At 41.6% G+C, this 25,215-nt stretch overlaps 1 protein-coding gene across 5 annotated transcripts in view; it reads right to left on the reverse strand.

Annotated features, from left to right (window-relative positions):
* The window catches only part of tspan4a (tetraspanin 4a), a 276,682-nt gene that overhangs the window by 33,224 nt on the left and 218,243 nt on the right, over positions 1-25,215 (reverse strand). The window lies entirely within an intron of this gene.

A 25,215-nucleotide genomic window follows, 5' to 3' on the forward strand; every position in this document is an offset into this window, starting at 1 on the left:
GTTGGAAACAAACAGCACAGAATGCCTCAAGTCACGGGTTTTTTACGGTCAAGGTATGCTTCTGGTTTTTAAGAAGAAAGCAAACAGACTTAGAAAAACAGAACAATGTAAGAGCAAAGAGAAGAAGAAATTGTGTTGAAAAGGGTTCATAATTTTGACTATATTTAGTGTAAATCTACAATAAACATAGGAAATGTCATTAAATAACAATATATCAACATTAAAATAAATATTAGTTAATAAAATAAAATAAACTAGACTGATGTGCCAACTCTCACCGATGGTCACAAGAATTGGACTGCAAGCAGAAGTGACTGAAATGAGCTTTCTCTGTAGGATGGCCCTATGAACAGAAGACATGATGTCACACAAAGACATGCTGTCTTGATGGATGCTGCTCGTGTCAGCATGTGATCTTGCAGCTTCTTGCCTCTAGTAATGGAGAATTGTGCCATCTGTTATACTTCAGTGGATGAAAAATCTGATGATTTGTGACTATTCAGATTGATTTAGACGATTTAGGATCAGATAAGAAAGTGGCCTGGCTCTTTGAATAAATCTAATTTATATTCATTGTTTAAAAAGATCAGATATGGGACTCATAATGTGTTAAAAAGTCACAAATGGGCAACTTTAGTCCTGAAGCACAAAAATGTCCTTGAAGAAAAGATGAGGAGTGCCATCATCCACGGGGAGCATGACCTAGAGAGGCTGCTCCTCCTTACTGAGAGGATTCAGGTGATGAGGAATGGGCTTCTGATTATGATTCTTTCATTGTGGCCTTATTCTGGAGGTTTTCCAGGCACGTTCCACAGTGAGAAGACCCTGGGGCAGATGCAGACCCACAACTCACTGGAGGGCTCATGTATCCACTCTGGCCTAGGAACACCCTTCATCTTCCTTAAGGAGCTGAAGGGGGACCTCTGTGACTTAGCTTTGGTTAAGTGGTGGAAAAAGCATGAATATAGGATGGATGGGGGAAAAAAATAAGAAAATGCTTGTTAATAAATTCTGGTCATCAATTTGTTGGTTTAAAAGGTTCACTTTTGATTCTTAGCATAATTTTAATGTTATGCTTTAGAACTTTAGAACGCCTTGGGGTCCTGCCGGAGGAGCTGGTGGAGAAGGCCGGGGAGAGGACGGTCTGGATCTCCCTAGTTGGGATGCTGCCCCCGCGACCCGGACCCGGACCCGGATAAGCGGAGGAAGACGACGACGACGAGACGGCTTTAGAACTATTATGTTTCCGCATTCATCTGTAAAATGTTAAAGATGTTTTTTTTTTAACAACGTTGAGTCAGTGGCATAACAGAGGCACAAAAGAAAACCACACTGTGGAAAATAGTAACTGCTGCAAGTAAGCTGCTGGGCACTTGTTTGGATAATTCAGTTCACATCTGTAATGCTAAGTATTCTGAGTATTCTGCCTGATCAGAAACATCAAACTGTCACAGTCAAAACAGTCACTAGTTAAAACAATAGGTAGGTCGATTTTTTTAACTGTCTGCATGGTCTGCACTTAACACATTTAGGTTTAAAATGGCAATATGCTTTTTAATCAACCATTTTATTATTTTACTTTACCTTAAAGGGATATTCCACCCCAGAGTTAGATGAATGGGGAAAAAGCAGTTTGTATTAGGATCAGTCATTCTCCTAATCTGACTCTATTCCATTAGCTTAGCATAAACTATGTAAGTGAATGGTAACAGCTGGAATTCTATATGAAATGTCATGAAAATTACTCCATAATGATCATTATTTTTCTTGGTGACCTCAATAATCATATCAACTGCAAATGAAAAATTTGGGACTACATTATGACAAAGCACCGCTGTAAGCCACTGCTGCAAAGTGCAGCGCCGCCTCTCCTGCAAGGAATTTCATGGATGTTTGGAAAAGGCACATTTTAATGTATCAATACAACCAAAACTAAAACCAAAATTTATATTGTTTAAACATCTTGTGTCTAGTCTTGTTAGATCTCAGTGCTGCCTTTGACACAGTTGATCACAATGTTCTTTTAGAAAGACTTGAACATGTTGTAGGGATCAAAGGAACAGCGCTAGGCTGGTTTAAATCCTACCTGTCTGACAGATTTCATTTTGACAAAACTTCTTCATACTTCAGTGCTACTTGTGGAGTGCCACAGGGTTCAGTGCTTGGACAAGTACTTTTTACTATATGTATGCTTCCAAATGGTAAAACCATTAGACAGCATGGGATAATCTTCCACTGATGATACTCAGTTATATTTATCCCTGATTAACCTAATCAGTTGGGTAGATTACAGGCTTGTCTTGAAGACATAAAAAATTGGATGACTCTAAACTTTCTGCTTTTAAATCAAGACTAAAGTTCTTATCTTATCTTTGGACCAGAACTTCAGAAAAACTAACTGCTTAGTTAATCATCTGACCTGAATGGCATTAAATTGGCCTCCATGAACAAAGTATAGAACCTTAGTGTTAACTTTGACCAGGAGATGTCATTTAAATCCCACAATAAACAGGTTTGTAGGATTTCCTTTTTGCACTTTTGGAATATTGCTAAGATTAGAAGCATCCTTTCCAGGAGTGATGCTGACAAACTAGTTCATGCATTTATTACATCAAGACTGGATTACTGTAATTCATTACTCTCAGGAAGTCCACAGAATGTAGTTAAAAGTCTTCAGCTTGTCCAAAATGCTGCAGCTAGAGTTCTGATGAGAATTATAAAGAGAGATCATATCTCTCCTGTCTTAGCTTTCCCACATTGGCTGCCTGTTAAATTTAGAATAGATTTTTTAAATTTAATTTATTTCATTCAAAAGACAAAAAATAAACATAAAAATAAACACAAACTCAAACAAAGTGTATACATAACACAAAACAAATTTGAATGAAAAGGAGCAGATGGAAAAATATCTTGTAATTTCCACCCCTTTTTACAAAAGGAAATTATTAACACATTCTAAATTTTATTTGTCAGACATACACAGAATCATTTTTAACCATAGATGTTTTCTAAATTTCTGATTTAATCTGATATTTTAAAATCCTCCTTCTAACATATAAAGCTCTTAATAATCAAGCTCCATCATACATCAGTGACCTGATTGTTCCATATGTTCCCAACCGAGCACTTCGCTCTCAGACTGCAGGTTTATGGGCTCGACACACGGGAGGCAACGTCGCCTCTCTTCCATTCATTTTCAATGAGACATGTGCGACAAAGCGATAATCGCGGGTCTCCCTCCTACTAATGGGCCATTCCCATCTGTACCGGGTCGGCCTGGGCCGGGTAGCGTAGGTTGTTTACATATCTGGGTGGCCTGGTATTTTTCCGGGCCAATCAAGGCTCATTCTCAGCCCTCTTCTCGAGGGGGTCTGCTTCAGGCCGACCAGGGCCAACACACCCACTGCTGACAGCAAATTCACACCTTCCATTAGAGCAAGCCTCTGATTGGTGGGCAGAATCAGCCCACATGGGCTTAAGACAAGGATGTGTGGAATCAGCCGGGCCAGGCTGGGGCCGACTGGGGCTACCCGGCCCGGGCCGACCTGGTACAGATGGGAATGGCCCATAAGCGAAATGCGAAAAACGTACGTGTGAAATTTTGCGCCCGTGCACGTGTTGTGCACAGGCCACCCAGCGACGCAATCCCAGAAAGTTGAAATATTTTCTACTTTTCATCGCTGTCGCTCAGACGAGGACCAATCAACGGAGGTTTCATTCACTGACCAATGAGTGGACAGGATGCTCCGTACATCTCTGAGCAAACATGGAGAAGAAGTTGATTATTATTATGTTTTATAAAGTAAAATCTGAAGTAAGATTTCTCATAACTCTAGCAGCACCTTGTGAAACATCATATCTACCACTTTTTTAACTCTGAACCGCTTAAATAACCTTAAATCCCTCCAACCTGACACAGCCAAACAAAACAAAGGAAATTTCGATTTCGCCATGGAACTGAACGCATAGACGGCTTTGGCGCTGGCTGCTGCCGCGGATCGCCTCTCTTGTGTCCGGTAATAAAAGCGACAGCAACGAATTTTGCTGATCGTGGTTGTTTGTCACCTCCCATGTGTCGAGCCCCTCACTGGTGGTTCTCAGAATATCTAAAAATGGGATGGGAGGCAGACATTTTAGCTATCAAGCTCCTTTCTTGTGGAACCAACTCCCAGCTTTAGTCCGTGAGGCAGACACCTTGTCTACTTTTAAGACTAGGCTTATAAAGTTTTTATTTGATAGGGCCTATGGTTAAAATCTGATGTTAGCCCAGATTTGGACAAGTGGGGGAGTAAAGGGGGGTGGAGAATACAGTCAGTAAAGATGGCTCTCCCTTGCCCTGCCTCCAACATGCCTCCATCTAAAAGGCTAGGTCATCCAGAGTTTTCTCAGTAGTTATGCTGCTATAGGCTTAGACTGCTGGAGGACATACTGACCACTTTCCACACTTGACTACTTTCTTCTACCACTTCTCTCTAACTGCATTATTTCCTGCTATTTCAGCTGTTAACTTAATTTTTTCTCTAAGGGTTTTCTCCCCAGAATAAGCTACAATGGTGTTCTGCTAAGCCGTGGTAGCCTCATGGTGGGGGCCATTGGCTAGCACACTGCTGCTAACCATTCTCCCTCTCCTGATAATAACATTTAACTTTTTTTGACATGCTACGATGTGCTACTACTAGTACACCTGTTGAATCAAGTGTAGATTCACAAAGATAAAGACAAAATTTTTTATCTTTCACCAAACAGAATATTTACTAAGAAATCACAATGTAGCCATAGAAACACCACTTGGTATAGATGTTGTGTGTGTGTGTGTGTGTGTGTGTGTGTGTGTGTGTGTGTGTGTGTGTGTGTGTGTGTGTGTGTGTGTGTGTGTGTGTGTGTGTGTGTGTGTGTGTGTGTGTGTGTGTGCTCTGTCTTTCCAATCCCCAGTCAGTCGTGGAGGATGGCTGCTTATACTGATCCAGGATCCTTTGGAGGTTCCTTCCTGTTAAAAGGGAGTTTTCCTCTCCACTTTCGCTGCATGCTTGCTTAGTATGAGGATTGCTGTAAAGACACTGACACTAGTCAGTGACTTGATGCAATCTTATCTTATATAGAAAACTTTTACCTGATTGGCTTAATGAACTAAACTGAAGTGGAATGTTTACTGTGTGAAGTGCCTTGAGGCTACTCTTGTTGTGATTTGGCGCTATATAAATAAACTGAATTGAATTGAATTATTTATTTTTAGTTCTCTAAGCAATACTCATCAAAAATGCAGCAGGAGTAAAATGTTAAATTGCACAAATGTATTAGGCGTTCCTTTTCAACGTTCGAGCTATGAAGCAATATTTTTACAAGTGGGTCCTTGTTGTGTCAGTCTTCCACTAATATTAAACTGTAATCTTTCCAAATGCACTCGAGGCAAAGAAAAAGAAGACGGCGAGCAATCAAGCATGTGTATGAATAATTAATACTTCAAATGTTTACACATGTTCTGGTGTAAGGATGCTGCGTTTACTAGGGTGTGTTTATATTTTATCCTGATTTACATAAAACATATCGTACATGTAAATACTGTCTGAGAGGTTAAAGATGCTCTGTGTGTGACTTGAAGCTTGGATTTTAAGCATGATAAATATTCATGTGATTCAAAAAAGTAGGAATATTGAGGAATATTCTGACCCCACATAAGTCCTTATTGTTGCCATGTTGATATTTTGTTAAACAAAAGAACATGTTCCCTAGTTTAACCGGATCCAAATAAGGCTGACACACACAGTTACTGTTTGTATGTGTGCTGTTAAAAAAACCTAGACATTAAAAAGGTATTCGCTTGATTGAGTTTCAATTTTATTTCAAAGTAAGGTTTTTTAAAAAGCAAACAAAATATTCCCAGCTGGCTTGGGTAATTTATGAACTTGACTTCAATTAAACAAAAACAAACCATTCTGATGCTTATTGGCTGCCAGGAGCACACCAGTATCGATGAAGACATCAAACTTCACCTGTTAATAAAATTAGATTTTTCAGACTGGCTGGATTTAGGGAACTAAAGCCTTTTCCAAAGATGATGCAGGGAACAGATAGTTTTCTTCCACTTGTATTGGAACAAAAATCAAGTTTACTTTCTCAGGAAAAGCAGGATTGGTAGTTTAATGAGGTAACTTTAAGTTCAGTTGAAGGTTTTCTTCATAATTATGATTTCTGAGTCACTGAGGCCGCCAAAAATGTCTGGAGTGAGTTAAGTCTATAGAGCACACGACAACACATCACCTCTCAGTCTTTATCGAGAGTTATTTTTGATGTCTTAATGAGAGCTGGTCAATGATTACTGAATATTGAGCTGATTAGTCCAAAAATGTGTTCCGACTAATTTAATATTTTTTGCATAAAAATCTAATTATTAAATACCTTCAAAACTATAAAAGCATTTTCAGTCATTAGCTCTTATTAATGAGAGCATCTGAGTGTAATGCACCATTCACCCAACTGTCTCATAGTGTCTGTATGTTCATATTAAATTCCACAGTGACGTTGTTAGAATGATTGATGGATGTAATTTTACTGCAGTGTAACATTTTAGAAGCTGGAAGACAGAAAAATATATAAAATAAAAATGGATTTCTTGTTTAGTTTTTTTAAACTGCTAATTAAAAAACCTTGTCTCAATAAAAGGTGCCAAAGGTGCAGCTTTTGATTTTCATTTGAAAAACAATATCTGATAAGTAGAATTACTGATGCTAATAGGACAGATTTATTCAAATTTTTTATGAACTTTATGAACTTGTTTGGGATTTCTCTCGCTTTAATGACTGAGTACGTTATATTAACCCTCCCACTGTCCTCGTGGGTGACGCCGCCAGGAAAGTTGACCATTGAGCAGGGCTGATGGTTTATCCCTTGAGGTGATAAACCATCAGCCCTGCTCAATGGTCAACTTTCCTGGTGGGGCTACCCACGAGGACAGTGGGAGGGTTAAAAAAAGAATAAATTCAGAGTAATTTTAATACTACTTTGTTGTCAGACTAATATTACATTTACAAAACAAACAAAAAACTAAGCAATGCTTTAAAATAGGTTAATCACCTCGTTTTGTTTCAAACATTGAAGGGATATTCCACCCAAAATTTTAATTTTGTCTATTGATATATTTCCCAGTGTTAAGTGGGAAAAACCTATTTTTACTGGTTAGGCATAGTTGAGACCCTAAAATAAATGGGAGTCAATGGAGGGTCCACATAAGGATACAAATGTGTGTGTGTGTGTGTATTTTATGTTGGTTTGCTAACAGCATGTGCATCTGTGTTTACAGAAGCAGGTGTTTTTGGGGCTGCCTTGCACCTTTCAGCATAGGCTTAGATCTGTGATTTGTAATAAAGTAGTCCCAAGTGTAAAATGGCGCCTGCGATTCCTTTATGTTACTAATTATTTTCACTTGCAGTGAGTCTGATTATTCAGGTCACCGAGCAGAGTTGGGATCACTACTGAGTGATTTTAAGGACTGTTTTACTCGCATTGCTAGTTGGAGCCATTCACTTGCTGTGTTTTATTCTAAGCTAAAGCAAAACAAGTAGCCGTGTCAGAAGAATGACTCGGCTGGTTAAAATTTGTTTTTTTTTTTCCCCTTAACCAACTCTGGGAAATACTGTCAACAGACAAAATTAAAATTTTGGGTGGAATATCCCTTTTAAAGCTTTGATTCACTTGTTATTTTAACACATCAGTGGTGGTCTCTAGTTTAAGCCTTGTGTGTCATTTTTTGGAGAAAGAAAAAGCTTTGGCGCTCCTGTTACACACAAACACTCTGTGCCAGTAACTGAGAGCTGGAGCATTTTCAGTCTTCTATATTTTACTGTGGGATTTTAGAAGTGGAAGTTTCTCACCAGCTCGTATTGCTCAGAGGAAATACAGGTTTGGAGCGATAAACCTGATTCAGCAGATGGCTCAAAGAGATGTAGATGGAAACAAAATCTGAGAGAAAACACAAATGCCAAAAAATGACATTTTCTGAACAATAAAATCTGATCAGACTCATATTATTATTATACCACTACAGCATGATTTTGCTGCTGGAGCCAAAAGGCAACATGCCAGCTGTCTTCACACTCATGCAGGTATCCAATTCACAATGAAGCCCTAAGGTCCTATTAGAGTGGATGGGATAAAGCCACCAATCGTGTGAGGTTATGCAAATTAAAATAGGGGAAAGCAAAACAGGTTTTACTTAAGTATAAGTAGGTTGTTCGTTAGGACTCACTCCTGTGAAAGTGTTGCACATAGACCTGTCAGAAGAACTGGGTGTACTCTCAGATTTGTATTGATGTTGTCCTCAAGACTTAAGTTACCCTTTAACTATACAAGGCTAGTCAAAGATGGGCCATCAATTATTTATTTAGCAGGGATATGCAGGGCGATAAGAGATGTATATGGGGAGGAGAACAGAGGAGACACAAGATGAGAGAGAGAGAGAGATGGAAGATAGCGCTGCAGAAAATAAAAAATAAATCACAAAATGAGGAAAATCCGGGAAGGAATGAAGGGTGAAATGTGCAGAAACAACAACATGAGAGGAGGAAAAAGTAGTCCTTTAATGGTGTATTTATAGCAGGCATTATAATGATTTTGCAAGGGAATATAACATGAAGTCAAGAAACACGAAGAAGTGACTTACAGTAGGAAAAATAAAAGAAATATCAGAATTTTGTTGCTCCCTTCAAACAGCAGGTATCTATTACTTATATCATTGATGCAGAGGAGAGACTGAATCAGAATAGCAGAGAAGTGGATAAATGGAGTAAAAAAAAAGAGGAGAGATCGATTGGTAATGGTCCCCGCGGAGTCCCTGTGGACACATCATTTCAGTCTAAGAAGCCAAACTGCATAAAACATGCAGCACTTCATCTCTGAAAAGGACTACTGCTACTTAAGAAAAGGACAGGCTTTAGCTTAACTGATTCTCAGTCTTTTGCTTTTATATTTAGAACCAACAGATTTAGAAATCAGAACCATCCCAGATGAAGCAATAATTAGGATCTAAATAGCTCTCTTTGTGTCAGACGTGTAAATTCTGCCATTTTTATTTTAACAAACCCCTCCGCTTAGAATTCTCTGTCAGTACTAGAATTTCTGCAACGGGAGCCAATAATAAACTACCTGGACATCGACCCAATTTGGACCACAGCCAATGCATTTTCAAGGGCGCTCTGGTCTCAAATCTTATTTGATTTGCCTTCTGCTGCTTGGAACAAACGCTTAAACTTCTGGAAGTGTTGCAGCGCATTTGGAGCATGTGATTTAGCATGTTATTAAGTTGCCTCAAGAAAAATCTCTCAGCTAAAACCATACCCTCAACAAGTAACCCTTGAATCTGTACAGAAAACAAATGAAACAAACAAGTGTCAGGACTTTAAGGTCCCCGTATGGGAGTCTTAATTCTGTCCTGGGGAGTAGCAATAACACCCGTTAATTATCCAAGCACTTGGCATTCCTCTTTAGTGACTAATCTCAGTTCTTAGTCGAGGCAAATCAATTGCAATCCGGGCTCTTTTCTATCGTCTGCCTCTAATCAGTTCCTGATTAACACTTGGCAAACTTGGCAAATGTGAGAACACAATCAAAGTTACTAACAGAGGGAGAGTGGTCAGCCGGCAGAATTGAGGCTTTAAGGGATGAAACCTGAGAAGATTTAATCAAGTGGTATCAGGTTCACCACCTGTTGGACATTTAAAGGCATAATAAGCTACCTTTTCATATTTTTAAATATTTCCTTCAGCCACTATGTGTTAAAAATGACCTGTTACGGGCTGAATGTAAAGTCTCAGGCCTAGTCCACACGTAGCCGGGTTTTAAAAAAAACGAATATCCGCCCCTCCAAAAACTTGCATCCACACCACCTCGTTAAAAAAAAAAACTGTCCACACGTACCCGGATAAATACGTTGTTAAGGACATGCCAGACCTGTAGGTGGCAGTACTTCCCCCGTTCTTAACCTCGTCCTTCGTCTGTGGTCTTCTGCAAGGAGCAGTAATTCCTCTTGCAAAAACAATCAAGCAAAAAGCGCTTGGACAATTGATAAAGCGAGCGCAGCTCTGAGGGCGTCCCTGCTGTCGCCTAGTGTAAACACAGGTCGCACACGTGATGTCAGCATTTTTTGTCGCGGAAAGTGACGTTACGGACCTTAAAACTCCGGTTTTGTCTGTCCACACGCAGACACCCAAAACGGAGAAAACGCAGATCTTCACTTTGGCCGGAGTTTTTAAAAAAGATCTGTTTTCGTGTGAAAAAACTCAATTTTCGTGTGGATGACAGGCCAAAACGTAGAAAAATATCTACGTTTTGGCAGATCCCCGGCTACGTGTGGACAGGGCCTCAGTCTCCTCTGTCCTTTGTGAGAAGAATACCTCGTTTGCAACTTCAGCCTCTCTGGACCACCACCCTGAAGTCTCACAAAGTCCTGCTTTACTCTAATACATGTTTACACCTCAGAAAAGACAAGCTATACTTTGTATCATTTATTGTAACAGAAGAGACAAAGAAAACATTTATCTGCTGAAGGAAGCTAAAAAAAAAAGAATATTGGACCACAAAAGGAGTCAGAATTGGGAAGACGTGATTCCTGGATGTTTTAGATCAGGAACAAAGCTGATTTAATGATGAACCGCTCCTGTAGAAACTAATGAAGGCTGAGGAGACATTTCAGCTGTTAGATTAAGTTGTTAAAAGGATGAGTGCACAACAAGGAAGAGAGTTTCAGTTTTGTTTTTATGAGAGTGGATTAAAATGGACACTAGGGGGTGCTAAAAGCAAGCCGAAACGGCAAGGTTTCTCTTAAAAAAAGGTCAAGTCCGGTAATTTCTGAGGGGAAACTTCAGGATTTTGTTTTCCAAAACTGCAAAAATAAACACAAAATATCTTCTGTTTAAAAAAATGTATGCAAATAAAAATAAGACTTTGCTACCAGCTGGAGATTCTTTTAAAGTCGTTCGCCTGCAGCTATTGACATCAACAGGTGTTTCTCCAAAGCTGTCATTGTGTGTCTTTAGGCTGTCATCTGTTTTACATCAAAGAGGATCTATTTCGATCCTTTGACGTTTTATCACCTTTTAGCTGCTGCTTTTTAAAGTCCCTGACGCCGTCTCTCCTCACAACCAAGCTGGGAGTGAGTCATGATAAAAAACACAATAATTCGCCTCCTCGGGGGACACAGGCTCTGATTCTACTGGGGGATACTGGGGTGGCGAGAAATTCAATAAAAACAACAGCAGCAGCAACAAAAGAGCTTTCGGATCACCAGCAGCAAAAGACGGAGCAATAAATTTGATTTTTGTTCTTTAAAAAAATAGGTTTTTATGGATACTGAGTGCAGCAGATGAAGGAGTCAAATTCATGAGCTTTATTCAAGCAAGCTGTTTTCACTTGGTCTTTTCCCAAAAATATTACAAAACACAGAAACTAACTTTCATTTTCTATCTATGTCATGGTCTGCGTCAGCCCCCTTCCTTTATGTTCCTCCTGGTGTCCTCCATCCCTCTCTAGATTCCCTCTTGTGTCCCTTTGTTCCCCCAGCTCCCCTTGTGCTCTCTTAGTGCCCTCATGTGTCCTTGTCTGCATCCCTGTTATGTGTCTTATGTTGTAGCCCTTTGGCGCCCTCTTGTGTCCTTTTTCTGTGTCAGTTTCTGTGTGTCAGTTTGTGTGTCAGTCTAGTGTCTGATGTTATCTTTTACTGTTTCCTCCCAGGTCAGCTCCAGCCTCGTTGTCCCCAGCTCAGTGTGTGTGTATGTACTATGTCCTCCTCCAGCTAGTTTGTGTGAATCCTTCCCTCTGTCTTTAGGAAATTGTTTAGTTTTGTGTTAGGGTATTTGCCATCCTCTGTTTCTGTTTTCCCCATTGAGTTGATTAGTGTCACCTGCCTTCCCTCCAGCAGCTCACCCCACACACCTGCTTCCTGTTTCCCTGATTGCTCCTCCCAGTATATTTAAGCCCTGTCTGTCTCTGTGTTCTGGTCGGTCCATTGTTGTTTGTCAGCGTTATTTGTTCTGTCAGTCTGCTCGTCCCTCTTGTGCTTTTGACTCCCTGGATTTTTGGATTTTGGCTCCCTGCCGTTTGGATTTATTTTTGTTCTTCCTCAAAATAAAGGATTTTCACTTACAATTCAACTCCTGCCTCTTGTCATCCTAGGTTCTGCATCTTGGGTCCTAACCTCCTGCTCCCAAACGTGACAGAATGGACCGACCACCAACACAGGACCCAGCGGGAACTCCAGGTACACAGGAGATCTATTACGATGGTGATCCAGACCTTTGTGTGGAGTTCATTCGGAACTGTGCCCGTTGTTTGGACTTGAAATCCTCAGAGTTCGACAAGGTGTCGTATATGGTGCTTTGGTTGAGGGGTAAGGCCTTGCAGTGGGTTGCTGACCACTTTGACATAGAGGATCTTAGGGCGGTGTCGTTTTGGGACTTTGCTGCATTGCTCCTCCGCACTTTTGGCCGAGATCCTCCTCCACTAGTCGCTCATGCCACCTCAACATCTCAGATGGGTTACACCGCCACACCCTCACCAGGTCCTGACAGCGCCACCACTTACTCTCCGGTGGGCTGTCATTCCTCCTCAATTCCTGCCAGTGTCCTCTCCATACCTCAGCTGAGCCAAGAAAAACCACGCCGACGACGCCGCAACCCTCCTGCTCCGGCGGTGGTCCCGGTGGACGCATCGCCTCCTGCTCCGGCGGTGGTCCCGGTGGACGCATCGCCTCCTGCTCCGGCGGTGGTCCCGGTGGACGCATCGCCTCCTGCTCCGGCGGTGGTCCCGGTGGACGCATCGCCTCCTGCTCCGGCGGTGGTCCCGAGGGTCGCATCGCCTCCTGCTCCGGCGGTGGTCCCGAGGGTCGCATCGCGTCCTGCTCCGGCGGTGGTCCCGAGGGTCGCATCGCGTCCTGCTCCAGCGGTGGTCCCGAGGGTCGCATCGCGTCCTGCTCCAGCGGTGGTCCCGAGGGTCGCATCGCGTCCTGCTTTGACTGATGAGGTCCAAGAGGTCCCGGTCCCGGCCCAGCCTGTCCAAGAGGCTCCGGTCCAGCCCATCCATCTGGACCCGAAGTCGATGGTGGTCGACGCCCCTTCCTGTTCCGAAGTCGACGCCCCTTCCTGTTCCGAAGTCGACGCCCCTTCCTGTTCCGAAGTCGTCGCCTCTGATGACGACATGTCCAAAGTCGTCGCCTCTGATGACGACATGTCCAAAGTCGTCGCCTCTGATGACGACATGTCCAAAGTCGTCGCCTCCCCTGACGACATGTCCAAAGTCGTCGCCTCCCCTGACGACGTCGCCTCCCCTGACGACGTCGCCTCCCCTGACGACGTCGCCTCCCCTGACGACGTCGCCTCCCCTGACGACGTCGCCTCTCCTGACGACGTCGCCTCTCCTGACGACGGCGCCTCTCCTGATGTCGACGGCGCCTCTCCTGATGTCGGCTCGCCTGACGACGTCGCCTCCCCTGATGTCGGCTCGTCTGACGACGTCGCCTCTGGTCTGATGTCTCTTCTGTCTCTAGTTCCAGTGGTGATTCTGAAGGTCGCACCGGTCCAGCCTGTGTCCCCAGCCCAGCCTGCAGGGCGCCTCTACTGCAGGCGCCGCCCTCCAAGGGACTGTCGTCACCTCCTCATCTGCCCCAGGCGCAGGCCCCCAAGGGTCCATCCTCGTCTCCTCATCTGCCCCAGGCGCCGACCCCCAAGGGTCCATCCTCATCTCCTCATCTGCCCCAGGGGCCGACCCCCAAGGGTCCATCCTCGTCTCCTCATCTGCCCCAGGCGCCAGCCTCCCAGGGCCCGTTGCCTCCTCATCTGCCGCAGGGGCAGGCCTCCTCACTCTGCTGATCCCTGCCGCCTCTCCTGTGGTCCCTCGGTTCCTCTGGGCCCTCCCTCCGGGTCCCCCTCCTCCCGCCCTGCTCCTGGTTCCTGTGGGCGTCTGGGATCCGCCCTTTGAGGGGGGGGGTACTGTCATGGTCTGCGACAGCCCCCTTCCTTTATGTTCCTCCTGGTGTCCTCCATCCCTCTCTAGATTCCCTCTTGTGTCCCTTTGTTCCCCCAGCTCCCCTTGTGCTCTCTTAGTGCCCTCATGTGTCCTTGTCTGCATCCCTGTTATGTGTCTTATGTTGTAGCCCTTTGGCGCCCTCTTGTGTCCTTTTTCTGTGTCAGTTTCTGTGTGTCAGTTTGTGTGTCAGTCTAGTGTCTGATGTTATCTTTTACTGTTTCCTCCCAGGTCAGCTCCAGCCTCGTTGTCCCCAGCTCAGTGTGTGTGTATGTACTATGTCCTCCTCCAGCTAGTTTGTGTGAATCCTTCCCTCTGTCTTTAGGAAATTGTTTAGTTTTGTGTTAGGGTATTTGCCATCCTCTGTTTCTGTTTTCCCCATTGAGTTGATTAGTGTCACCTGCCTTCCCTCCAGCAGCTCACCCCACACACCTGCTTCCTGTTTCCCTGATTGCTCCTCCCAGTGTATTTAAGCCCTGTCTGTCTCTGTGTTCTTGTCGGTCCATTGTTGTTTGTCAGCGTTATTTGTTCTGTCAGTCTGCTCGTCCCTCTTGTGCTTTTGACTCCCTGGATTTTTGGATTTTGGCTCCCTGCCGGTTGGATTTATTTTTGTTCTTCCTCAAAATAAAGGATTTTCACTTACAATTCAACTCCTGCCTCTTGTCATCCTAGGTTCTGCATCTTGGGTCCTAACCTCCTGCTCCCAAACGTGACAATCTAGGGGTTTACTTTACAATATTTTTTAAAATGCTTGTATGATTTAAAAAGATAAGCAGAGGGACGGATTTAAAGATAAAAAAGGCAGTTCGTCTTTTATAAAAGTGAGACAGATTCACACAAAAAACTTTTGTTTTAAATAATTTGGCTATAATTTGTCAGAGGTTGGAAGAAAATGAATTACTTGAACTGTCAAACTTGTTTTGTGAGCAAAAAGTTTTAATTATGTATGATTATCCAGCTGAAGCTAACAGTAGTTCGAACAGCATTGTCAGGCTCTCATTGGTTTGTCTTTTCATATTTAATTAGAGCCCTTAGAAGAATTGTTCAGTGTGAGGCAGATGGAGGCCTGGCTAATTCACTGTACACAATAAAAACTGGAATGCATTTTTACATTATTGTAATAAAATAAAAATAAGATAATCAAATCTGTTGGTTTAAATAGTTGTGATCTCACCATTCCAAAATCACCTGGTGTCACCTTCTAACACAGTAATACTTTGAATATGTGGAAAAGCTGTGTTGCAGTTTTATATTAGCATTTAATTTAAAAAGTGCAACAAACAAGGAATACCTCAAATTTTGTTTTCCATCATAAACTGGTGTTAAATACTCATGTTTTTCTTAAATACGACAAAAGTCCATTTACTAGATTTGCACGAATAAATCATTAAATACTTTTCTTTGCACTGACTTATTTCACAGCAGATTCCCGTTATTAAGTGCTATAGTGCTCCATCATGCTGTGCCGCAGTTATCCCTGCTCATCATTTCCTCTGTTGCCCTGAAGGCGTGTCTTCTTTTTACCTGCAGCCATGTGGTTTTGCATTAAATCAGGTGGAGGGTTTTGGTGAACTGTTAAAGCAGCAGAGAGTGGTGAGGTGCTGTAAGGATCTTTATCTGCAAGGTGTATAATAACAAAACTGAATCCAGAGATAGTGCACTCAGGACTGAAAGTCTAGTGAATACTAAAAATCTGATGCACTACAATGCCAAAATGAAGACTACACATGTCTGTGACATTATTAGACACTTTGACTTGCTCTTTAACCTGAAACCTGCACTGGGAGCAGCCGTAGGAGTGCTTGCTATGGTTCTTCTTCAAATTATGTGTCATACATGGAGTCAGTGATTCAGACAGTAGCAGTCGACTAAAAAACACGTGATACTTTAAATACAGCTGGAACAATATTTACAAGCAACAATATAAAGAAAAACAACAGTTTTATTTCTAGAATGGTAAATGTTGGTGTTTCATGCAGGATGTAGATCAACCATTGTAAACATTTTTACAATTATTTGAACAATGAGGCATATTTGGAGCAAAACAAACAAAACATTAACCATAAAATAATTGTTTGTTTTTCTCGAATTGAAACTGCAGAAATTTGTTTACCCGCAAGAACTTTACAACTCTGGTCCTCATGTAGAAGTTTGGACTCAACTGTTACACCAACTTTTCTGAAAACAAGTGTGTTAGAAAAACTGTTTTTTGTCCCTTGAAAAGTGAAACAGAAAAAGGTAAATAAAACAGGGTAAATGATTTTCACTAGAAAAACAGGAAACTATTGGAAGCCTGTACACAATCACCCTATCACTCTGTGACCCGGTTATTTCAGTGTTCCTCACTTCCTGTCTGTGTTGGAAATCTCAGATTTGGTAGGGAAATAAAATAAACTGGATATGTTTTGTTAAAGAAGACTCGTCACTTAATACTAACAAGCTGAAGATTACACAGTAACTTCCTTCTGTCGTTTTTAGCTGCTGTAATGTTATCAACTTTATTTAAATGTTTTTCTCCACGAGGGTTCAGATTTTCTGCTTTGCTTCCTTGAGGAAAGCATCTTCCTTCGTTATCAGGATCTCGACCTGATTCCAATTTAAACATCTTATAATTACCGTCTTTGCAATTCCCCAGCATCATCTGCAGCGCTCTACCACCACGCCCCCCCCACCACATGCATCCCAAGCCATCACAAACAAATGTCTTGTCTGTTTGTGATCATCTCAATTTGTCACCGGTATTAACATTGCCCTGACGTGGGTATGTTTTAGTAATGTGATTAGCCAGGGGTGTTTATCTAATTGCGTTTCTGCCGTCTGCTTGAAATGAAAATTTTCTCAGGCTTGAAATGTATTCTGACAGGGGAGCTGCATTCCCATATCTTGACAATCTAAAATGTTTAGATGGCTGATGCGGGAGCATAAATGATGCAGAGCAATCACGTTTTTGAAGCAGGATGTCAATGAGGCACACACGCTGCCAGGTTTTCCATTACTGCGTCTGGTTGAAATTGACCTGGATTTGAAAAGAGTCCTTCCACAAGACGATATGTTTTCCATCTCCTTATCAGAAAATTCGATCATTTTTCGGCGTTAAGTACGAAAAATGGAAAGCATCCAAGAAGCTAAAGTAGCGATGTGAGTGTGACTGGCATTAATGCTTCGTACAGGAAGAAACACTCATTGACTGAACTTACAAAGAGGCATCTTCACTGGAAATAAATGGTATTCAGAATCAAATAAACTTCATTCACCTGATCTATGTGCGATGTTCATTTTATGTATGAAGGAAGGAAACAGGATTATCAGCTTTTAATGTCTTTCCTTTATAACTCAAATGCTGTTTTTTCATGCATCACAGCATTAACTTATAAATTGCACAACAGATGAAGGTTATCTAGAACCAAGCCCCCACAAGGCGGGTCTAAAATTGAGGCAAATGTGGAAGTGAAATAAAGTGCAGTGCCCCCGCTGGGGGCTGGTATCAGAGTCGAGCAAATCCTCATTGACTCCCATGTTAAAAATACCAATTTCACAGCAGAAATAAACATGTTTACAGCCTGGTACCAAAACATGTTTTTGATTTAAATGATCTAGTTTACACTCATGACAACTCTGAGGGGGGTGAACTTTTTTCTCACTGTTCTGTTTAAGTGTATTAAAAGCCTAAAATCCTGTATAATTAATGAGCATCAGACCCACGTGACTACAGAGCTAGCTCTGTGGAAAGGCCTCAGTAGAGCCTCGGCCTGGCCTGGAAACTGTTCCGGGATTTTGAGTCTCTGTGTTTGTGTATTCTTTTTTGGATATTTTTTGTGCAATTGTTGGACAAAATGACTTGCTGTGGCATTAATTGCACTAATAGAGCGTCCAAGGAGTCTCCACTTCATTTTTTTCGGTAAGTAAAATTATATTTATGTATTTTAGGTCACTGCCGAGCTGAGCTTAGATTTTATAACATGTACTGTTTAACTATGAAATTTAACTGTAATATACAGTAAAATAATTAATAGGGTATATGTCGATGGGTAAACCCCAGTGCATTTAACATAAAAATGGGTTGAAATATGACATGTTGGTGGAGCTCTCGGAAGGACACTTCTGTGTTCCATTCTTCTACCCAGTTCTCCCCAGCGGTCAGCCCGGCGCATCTCTGACCTCTCCGGTGCCTGTCTGCTGCAGTGATGGGGACTGTTTGACAACGAGTGGGAGCTTGTTCCATAGTGTTGGAGCTAGGACAGAAAAGGCCCTATCACCTCTTGTTTTCAGCTTTGTTCTTGGGATGATGAGCAAATCTTGGTTAGCTGAGTGAAGAGAGAGCGTAGGGGTATGGATCTGAAGCATCCCAGCCAGATATGGTGGGGCACCAATGTTGAGTGACCGGAAGACAAACAACAAGACCTTAAACTTTGCCCGGCAATCCACAGGGAGCCAGTGTAGGGAAGCCAGGACAGGAGTAATGTGTGTTGTTTTGTTCGAGCCTGTAAGGAATCTAGCTGCTGAGTTCTGAACCAACTGCAACCGCTTCAGTGCTGCTTGACTCAGCCCAACACACAGTGCATTGCAGTAATCAAGCTGCAATAAGACAAATGCTTGCAGGACAGACTTGAGATGCGTCCTAGACAACATTGGCTTGATTTTTGCCAGACGGCGCAAATGAAAAAAAGCAGGCTCTCACAACCTGGTTTATGTGGCTTTCAAATTTAAGAATGCAGTCAATTACAACCCCGAGACTTCTGGCAGCGGATTTACAGTAGAGTGTCAGTGCATCCAAATCGGGAGCAAAGCTCACACAGCCCTTGCTAGAAGGGAGGAATGTAAGAAGCTCGGTCTTGTTCTCATTAACATGGAGAAAGTTTGCTGCAAGCCACAACCTCACCTCATCCTCATTCTGTTTGAAAATGCATTTGATAAAGTGGTATGGTATGCAGTGTACCACTACCGTGCACTACTTATAAAATACCACATGATTAGTATCTTAGTGCATTCTGCTAATTAAAAATGAAATCTTGTTGCTGGAATTGTTAGTTTGCAATAGAATAAATCTACAGTAATAACAATGTTCTGATGTTAACAGTAAACCTGACAATGAAACACGCCCATACGTCTCTGAAAGCTCAGTCACTCTATGATGAAAACTGCTGCTATTACCTTACTTTTCATGAAATCTGATTTTTTTTCAGCAAATAATTTCTAAGTTCAACTTCAAATGTCTGTAAATACATTTGTCATGTTTTGCGTCCCTCTGGTCCCCAGCCCCCTCCTGTTCTCACTCCAGGTTCTCCTCTTGTGTCTCGTTATGATCCCCAATCTTCTCTAGGCTTCCTCCCAGTCTCTCCTTGGTAATTCCTATTTGATTTTATATTAGTCCTCCTCATCCCTCTAGTCATTAGTTATTTATGTTTGCCCTTAGTCTTTAGGTTCAGTTACTGCGTGTTTTATAGGTTAATGTTTATCTTCCCTCCTGCTCAGTTCTTTTCCCCCCATTTAGTTTATTGAATGCACCTGCCTTCCCTCCAGAATCTCACTCCTCACACCTGTTCCCCTGATTACCTCCCTCTGTGTTTAAAAGCCCTGTCTTGTCCCTCAGTGTTTGTTGGTTCATTGTTGCTGTCAGCGTGTTTTGTTTACCCCGTGTAAACCTGAAACTCCTGCTCAGTTAGTGGCCTTCTGAATCTTTCGTTTGTTCCTGATACCTGGCCTGGCTTCCTGTCCGTGATTTTAGGATTATTTCCCAAATAAAATATTCTACCTTTTTGTTTTCAATTACACCTGCCTCATGTCGTCTGGTGCTCTGCATCTTGGGTCCTACTCCTCCTGCTCCAAACCTGACAACATTAACCTAAATTAAGTGAGTTTTGGCAAAACCAGTTGTTATTTGGTGGGTGGGAGGGGGGAGGTGTTAGCAGCTGCTAATTACTTTGAATCTAATTTAGTTACTTTTAAAACCAAGCAATCTGTCAGAATGATCTGTAAAGGAATGAAGTTATTTTAAATGATGAATTTGTAATCAGATTACTTTTTAAAGACAACTGATTTAAATGAATACCCTAAAACAAAAACAATAGTTTTCAGTGCTATCATCATAGGGTTTTAGGATTTAGCATAAAAAGATGTGATCAAGTCGTGTGTGTGTGTGTGTGTGTGTGTGGAACTATTAACAAAAAGTAAAGCTGGTGGTTAAACTATTTCAGATTTGCAGATATTTATACAAGCCAGTGACAAGTAGAATCAACAGTGCAGGAGTCGTTTTTAAAGGTCAGGTAGAATGGTTTTAAAATTGGATTTTATGTTTCAGGTGATTATATTCATTCTCACATCTTGGCATTTATTCCAGATGTTTACATGTATCTGGTTGTTTTAAAATTTCCAACGTTGTTCATTTGTTGCATATTTGTTAAAATCAAAATAATCGACTGGCTAAAGTCTTACCAATTCATAGCAAAATACATTTTAAATTTTTGGACCATGAGGGTGAGACACATGGCTACAGTATCTGCCATTGTCAAGGTAATGGTGTCCATGATTCATTCTGATTGCTCCAGCAGCCTTTGGGTTCATGGATGAGGTCTGTTGAAGATCCAGATGGACCTCGTTTTTACAACTCCATTACCTCACCTCGACTCATCCCAAAACACACAAGCCGACAGGAAATCACCTCTACAGCAGACTATGCCACAAACCACTGAGCAGCAGAGGAAAAGCCTCATGCTGGACTGACCTGGTGACAAACAGCACAGAGAGGTGAGAACACAACTGGTCCTGGCAGGACGAGCAACACTCCAGAGGTTTCTGCTCAGATTAAACTCAAGCAGGGCAAAAGTCCAATCAGCTGCCTGTTTTAGTCATTTGTTGGCTACTTTAATGCCACTGTTGAAGCACAGGAGAGCCTGAGTTGAGTCAATAAGCACGACTCCTCAAATGCTTGAAAATGAATAAAAGTGAGCACAACCAGAAATATGAATAAAAATGTGAATATCAGTGGATTTCCAGTTTGAAGAATCAGAGACACTCTGGATGCGAGCATTAACCTGCCTACTTCAGTTTAACATGAAGCTAATTTGTCTATTTAACAGCAACAAGAGACAGAAAGTAAAGTTTGAAGTTTTATTCATGAGCTTATGAGAAAAGTATGAAATTTTAATTCTCCCTAGAGCACTTTTAGCTGCAAAACTTTAGAATGTTTTACAGACTCATGATTTTCTAAAATCTTTTGTGATGAAGAAAAAAGCTGCAGTTTTTCCATTTAATATCCCTTGAACAGATGGTAATAAAAGACAATCCAAAGATATCTTTAATGATACAAGGCTTCAGATTTCCTAAACCAGGGGTGTCCAATCCTGGTCCTGGAGGGCTGGTAACCAGCAGGTTTTGTGGTTTTTCTGCTTCAACACGCTTGATTAGCTGGTTGAATCACCTGTGCAGCAGCTCATCAGGCTCTGCAGAAGCCTGTTAATCACCTGCTGATTGAAATCAGGTGTGTTGAAGCAGGTTAAAACGAAAACGTGCTGGATACCGGCCCTCGAGGACCAGGATTGGACACCCCTGTTCTAAACTCTCACTCAATTGACTGTTTTCTCTTTGCAATCTGCACACCGTCATGTCACAACTCTTTCCTTTGAATTCCCAACATTTCAAACTGTAAACAATGGGATGAAAAGGAAGTTTGGGTGAATCCATTCAGCGAAGATGTGGGTAACAGTGTTTCTTCCAAAAAGAACAACAATGAACTTCAGAGAGGCTCAGCAGGAACCGAGCATTTCAGGGCAGATGTTCTCCTTAGTTTCTGTCTATCTGAACCCAGTCGAGTCAGGTAATCAGAGCTTCAACATAGAAAACATTCAAATTCAGTTATTTGTCAGGAAATATCTAGTTAATTAGTTTTACTTTGCAACAAAAGGATAGTGAAGGAATATAAATAGAGAGGATCCAATTTGTTCTGTACTGCACAGGAATCTAGTGTTATGAGCCTCAGGAATTACAATGTTCACTCAGTGTGTGTTTGTTATTGATCCAATTTCAGGACATTTATATAACAAACAGATAGAGCTATCGATGAAGTTGCAGCTCCGTTGCAAGATCTAATAAAACCAAAGAACAAACATCCATTAATATCCACCACTTCCACTCTTCTTTTCAGTGTCGACACTTCCTGTTGTTGTTTTTTTAAAGAGCAAGTCAACCCCTACCAGATTCTAACTCCACTCCCACTTAAAAATGCAACAAATGCTGTTGCCAGGCGGATCGAGAGGGCGGAGCTGCTAACAAATACACACACATAGGCTCACAACAGCATTGTGACATCATAATGTACCAGATGACATCATAGCATACCTCTTAGCCAATAGCGGTGGCAGATTTAAATTAAAATACAGTGCAGAGTTTTTACCTGACAACGGCACAACACTGCCAGTTTTAGGCAGAATATTTAAATTTTAACTAAGATCCACTGAAGTGCCAAATTATTGACGACACGTGTCTGCAGCACGATTAGACACTCGTTTATTTAGTTTATCAGCAAAAAAAAGTTTATTTGGGGGTGACTTGCTCTTTAACTACTTTTCATAGGGACATTCAATGTAGTTTTTGGACTGGTGAGTAAAACAAGCAGTCCATCAGAGGAGAAAGGCTGCTGCCACAAACACGTCATTATTAAAGGCACTATTAGTACATATAGAATGGGGCTAAAAAGTATTTGGCTGCCACTGATTATGCAAGTTGTCCCATGTTCAAAGAAGAGAGGTGTGTAACATTTTAGATACACTTCAACTGTGACAGAATACAAAAAATCATGGAAATCACATAGGATTTTTAATATAAGTATTTCATCCATAACAAAAGTTCACCTTAATACTTTAATGTAACCCTGGTTCTCGATGACAGAGGTCAAACATTTCCTGTAGGTCTTCACCAGGTTTGCACACACTGTAGTTGTTGGCCCATTCTTCCATGCAGATCTTCTGTAGAGCTATGATGATTTGGGGCTGTTGCTGGGCAACACAGACTTTGAAGTCCCTTCACAGATACTAGAGACTGGCTAGGCTACTCCAGAATCTTAAAATGCTTTTTACATAGCCAGTCCTTTGTTGCTTGGGTGATGTGTTACGAATGATTTTCATTATGGAATATTACAGCCACATTTTTATCTATCTATCTATCTATCTATCTATCTATCTATCTATCTATCTATCTATCTATCTATCTATCTATCTATCTATCTATCTATCTATCTATCTATCTATCTATCTATCTGTCTATCTGTCTGTCTGTCTGTCTGTCTGTCTGTCTGTCTGTCTGTCTGTCTGTCTGAATTGTGAAAGCAGGAAGCTGCCACTGGCTGATTCTTACGTTCGCCAATGAGAGGCTCCCACTAGTATGTAGGCGTGAGAGTGATAAAACTTCATCCAGCCAATCAGGCCATAGGTATCGTTGGCTTAGAACCAAACAAACTGCAGAGAAGCAAGGATGAAAACAGTGGTCAGCTCCACATGGACAACGCACAGACAACACTGATGTATATGCGATGAGCCTACCCGGCCCTGACCGAGCTGACCATAGTGTAAATGTGGCTCAACTGATTGAAGGAGGGTTTTGCCCAAAATCTCACAAAACATGGCCACACTCATCCTCAGTTCAGATCAGTTGTCCTGTCCCTTTTGTAGAAAAACAGGCCCATAGCATGATACTTCCACTCCCATGCATCATAGTGGGTTTGATGTTCTTGGGATCCAATTCTTCTGCTCCAAACACAGCAAGTGGTGTTTGAACCAGATAGTTCTATTTTGGTGTCACCTGATCACATGGCACTCTCCCGGTCCTTCTCCAGATCATCCAGATGGCCTCTTAACAAACTTTAGATGGGTCTGCACATGTGCTGACTTAAGCAGGGGGACCTTTGGAGCACTGCAGTATTTTAATCCGTGACGAAGTAATGCATTACTAGTGGTAACTTTAGTTACTGTGATCTCAGGTCTCTTAAGGCTACTGACCTGTTCCTCTATGTAGCTCTGGGCTGTTTCCTCACTGTTCTCAAGATCATTTGTACCCCTGGACAGGAGCTCTTGCATGGAACCCCAGGTCAAGGGTTACTGTCAGTGACCTTGCATTTATTCCATTTTAAAATAATCGTTCCAACAGTTGATCTCTTCTCACCAAGCTGCTTGTCTATTGTGGATTGGCTCATCTCAGTCTTGTGTAAGTGTTCAATCTTGTTCCAGGTGTCCTTAGACAGCTCTCTGGTTATGGCCATGGTGGAGTCTGACTGAAGGTGTGGTCATGTGACTTTTATACAGATGAGTTCAAACAGGTGTCATTGATACAGGTAACGCGTGAAGGATTTAAAGGCTTCTTAAAGATGAAGTAACAGGTCTGTGGAGGCCAGTATTTTTGCTTGTTCATAGGTGCTAAATACTTAGCATACTATACTTATACATAAAACATTAAAGTCATACAATGGGGTTGCCTGGAATAAGTGGGACAACTTGCAGACAATGGCTCTTTTAAATTAAATATAGAAAAAAGTGGAAATACTAAGGATGAAAAGTCACAACAGATTCATTAGAAGAATGTGTCAACACAAATTGTGATAACTGACATTTTGTCCTACAAAAAATATTTCAGAGGTTTTATTCTAAGTATAATTCTGATGCTAATTTGATGAATGTGCATTTTATTTGCAAATTCTGAATGTAAAATAAAAGAGTATTTAAAACCTTTTGAATATAATTCCATTCTGCAAAAAATAAATAAATAAATAAAAATACCCGACTGTTGAACTTAATGACTTACAGTTTTCAAGATTACTGACACACTAAAAGTATAATCGCTTTACTTCTGTCATCTGATTGGTTCATTTTCATCTAAGGTACTGAAAAAACTCCATAACACAAAGCGATAAAACCCACTCAGAAATGGTATGAAGCTCCAATCTGTTTTCAATATTCCCAACACCCAGTCACTTATTTTTATTCACTGAGACACTTTAAGCTGCACTGGTTCCACTGAATTTAACCTTATAGGACCTTTTCCGCAGCCCTAGGAACCAACAAAGTGAAACAGAGGCTGTTTGAGGCTGCTGGAAGATCTGTGGGCTGTTTTAAGTGGCTTCCAGCTGCAACACTCAGCTCTTTATCAGGTCTAAAGCAGGTGTAATAAACCAGCCCACTAAGCGTGACCATCCCTGAAGCATGGGATGGAGTTCATCAACAT

The sequence above is a fragment of the Nothobranchius furzeri genome, chromosome 9 (genome assembly GCF_043380555.1).
Source record: "Nothobranchius furzeri strain GRZ-AD chromosome 9, NfurGRZ-RIMD1, whole genome shotgun sequence".
NCBI lineage: Eukaryota > Metazoa > Chordata > Actinopteri > Cyprinodontiformes > Nothobranchiidae > Nothobranchius > Nothobranchius furzeri.